Consider the following 3,539-nt stretch of genomic DNA (forward strand, 5'->3'; position numbering starts at 1 on the left):
GTGTTTTGGGGGGCGGGGTGGGGGGCTCCATTAATATTTTAGAACATTTACTGATTTGAATATAAATCTGATTATCTCTTCCTCTCTCTCTGTTCATAGGAATGGAAGGCAAAGCCTGTCTCCTCAAATGGTGTTTTATGGCCGGAAAATAACCTCAACTGTGTTGTCAATGGCTCCTGTTCAATGTTGAGGATGTACTACTTTAACAGCATGTGGCTTTCTACCTTTGAAGAAATAGCTTGCTGACAGTGAGGTGATTGTTGCCTTTCTCAACGGATATCCACTCCACTGATATTCATGACTTGCTTTCTTCATCGGCTGTGTAAGACACAATACAGGAAAAAAGCTTTTACTTTGCCACATAGTTTCTACGAACCATTGTTTGTGCGGTACCTGAGCCGTGCTCAATCCACCACTCCCTACGAGCTACAACATACAACACAATCCACCACTCCCTACGAGCTAAACATACAACACAATCCACCACTCCCTACGAGCTACAACATACAACACAATCCACCACTCCCTACGGGCTACAACATACAACCAATCAACCACCCCTACGGCTACAACATTCAACACAATCCACCACTCCCTACGGGCTACAACAATACAACACAATCCACCACTCCCTACGGGCTACAACATACAACACAATCCACCACTCCCTACGGGCTACAACATACAACACAATCCACCACTCCCTACGGCTACAACATACAACACAATCACCACTCCCTACGGCACAACTATCAACACAATCCACCACTCCTACGGGCTACAACATACAACACAATCCACCACTCCCTACGGGCTACAACATACAACACAATCCACCACTCCCTACGGGCTACAACATACAACACAATCCACCACTCCCTACGGCTACAACATCAACACAATCCACCACTCCCTACGGGCTACAACATACAACACAATCCACCACTCCTACGGGCTACAACATACAACACAATCCACCACTCCCTACGGCTACAACATACAACACAATCCACCACCCTACGGGCTACAAATACAACACAATCCACCACTCCCTACGGGCTACAACATACCACACCAATCCACCACTCCCTACGGGCTACAACATACAACACAATCCACCACTCCCTACGGGCTACAACATACAACACCAACCACTCCCTACGGGCTACAACATACAACACAATCCACCCTCCCTAGGGCACAAACATACAACACAAATCCACCACTCCAGGCTACAACATACAACACAATCCACCACTCCCTACGGGCTACAACATACAACACAATCCACCACTACCTACGGGCTACAAGATATGCAGTACAACCAGAGAACCAGGACGGAGGAGAGCTGCATGTGGTTTCAATGTTCGATGGCCACATGGGTCAGCTTCACTCACTGCCTGCCTGTCCCGCTCCCCTCGTTTCGTCCTGAGGCCTCTCTCTCTCTCTCTCCCCCTGGGGGCTCAAGGCCCATATTGGTTTCACACTGTCTGTCTGATGGAGGAGAGTGAGGCTTTTAGTCAGCTCATCCTAGTGTTTGAGTGTGTGACAGGCAACKTTCTGGACACTTGTATATGTACGTGTCTGTGTGTGCCTGTTGTGTGTGTGAATGTGAGTGTGTTTATTAGCAAAGGAGGGATAGGGGGAGAGAGGGGAGTCGAAATAAAGAAAAAGTGTGATATTTTATGACAGTAGGAATTTTGTTTTAAAGTAAAAGGACCCCATGTTTAAAAATGTAAATGCCTCTTCTGGAACCGGCGTGTCGTCAGAATGTCTTGTCATGGGAAGGTGGCTGCATGAGCGAAGGTATCAGGCGTCCCAAGGAAACACAGGAAAGGCTTTTAGAGTTCACAGACAATGCAGTTGGTTCCTACGTCACTTTATGGTCACTGTGCTCAGTGTACTGGAGTGACAGTGTCAACTCTCCATAAGGACAGTGTTAAGGAGAAGTTGAGTGCTCTGACTTCATATGTTAGTGTTAAAGAACCAGTGCATTCAAAAACCAAATTTCCCTGTGTTTTATAAATATTTCCACACTATGAGGTTGCAATAATACTATGAAATTGTGAAAATGATTATAATGCCCTTTTAGTGTAAGAGCTGTTTGAAAAGACCGCCTGAAATTTCAGCCTGTATTGATGGGATGGAGTTATGGCCTGCCTGGTGACATCGACAGGCGGTAAATTAGCTTGCCAATAACAGCTCGTTTTCAGATTTTCCCACCAGTCTCAGACCAATCCCAAACAATCCTAGCAAAATTCTTGTTTTAGAAATGTCTCTTCGCTAAGAAGCTATTTTAGTTTATTTTGACAATTTTAATTGAAAAAAAATCTAASTAGGTACTTAAATAACCATCTAGGGTCTAAGCCCTGTCTAAGCCGGGGGAGGGGGTTCTAAGTTAACATCTGGAATTGTTTTAAGATGGTTATACCAAGGACCATTGAGCTATTTGATTGGAATTTAAGACCCCTTAATAATAATAATATGTATATACCTGTATATAGTACCAGTCAAAAGTTTGGACACACCTACTCTTTCAAGGGTTTTTCTTTATTTTTACTATTTTCTACATTGTAAAATAGTAGTGAAGACATCAAAACCATGAAATAACACATATGGAATCATGTAGTAACCAAAAAAGTGTTAAACAAATCAACATATATTTTATATTTMAMATTTTTCAAAGTTGCAACCCTTTGCCTTGATGGCAGCTTTGCACACTCTTGGCGTTCTCTCAACCAGCTTCATAAGGTAGTCACCTGGAATGCATTTTCAATTAACGGTTGTGCCTTGTTTAAAGTCAATTTGTGGAAMTTCTTTCCTTCTTAATGCGTTTGAGCCAATCAGTTGTGCTGTAAAAAGGTAGGGGTGGTATAGAGAAGATAGCTACCTATTTGGTAAAACAATAGGCTCGGGAGATGCCAAGGTGGAGTCATGTGTCCTCGGAAACATGACCCACCAAACCACTACATGACCATAAGTATGTGGACACCACCTGCTCGTCGAACATTTCATTCCAAAATCATGAGTATTATTATGGAGTTGGTCCCCCCTTTGTTGCTATAACAGCCTCCAATCTTTTGGGAAGGCGTTCCACTAAATGTTGGAACATTTGTGCGGGGACTTGCTTCCATTAAGCCACAAGAGCATTAGTGAGGTTGGGCACTGATGTTGGGCGATTAGACCTGGCTCGCAGTCGGCATTCSAATTCACCCCAAAGGTGTTCGATGGGGTAGAGGTCAGAGCTCTGTGCAGGCCAGTCAAGTTKTTCCACACCAATCTCGAAAACCATTTCTGTATGGACCTCGCTTTTTGCACGGGGGCATTGTCATGCTGAAACAGGAAAGGGCCTTCCCCAAACTGTTGCCACAAAGTTGAAACAGAATCGCACAGAATCGTCTACCATGTCATTGTAGCAGACAAAAATTGATTTTTTGGTCTAAACTCCACTCGCCGTGTTGGAGGAAGAAGAAGGATGAGTACAACCCCAAGAACACCATCCCAACCGTGAAGCATGGAGGTGGAAACATCATTCTTTG

The sequence above is a fragment of the Salvelinus sp. IW2-2015 genome, linkage group LG6.2 (assembly GCF_002910315.2).
Source record: "Salvelinus sp. IW2-2015 linkage group LG6.2, ASM291031v2, whole genome shotgun sequence".
Taxonomy (NCBI): Eukaryota; Metazoa; Chordata; class Actinopteri; order Salmoniformes; family Salmonidae; genus Salvelinus; species Salvelinus sp. IW2-2015.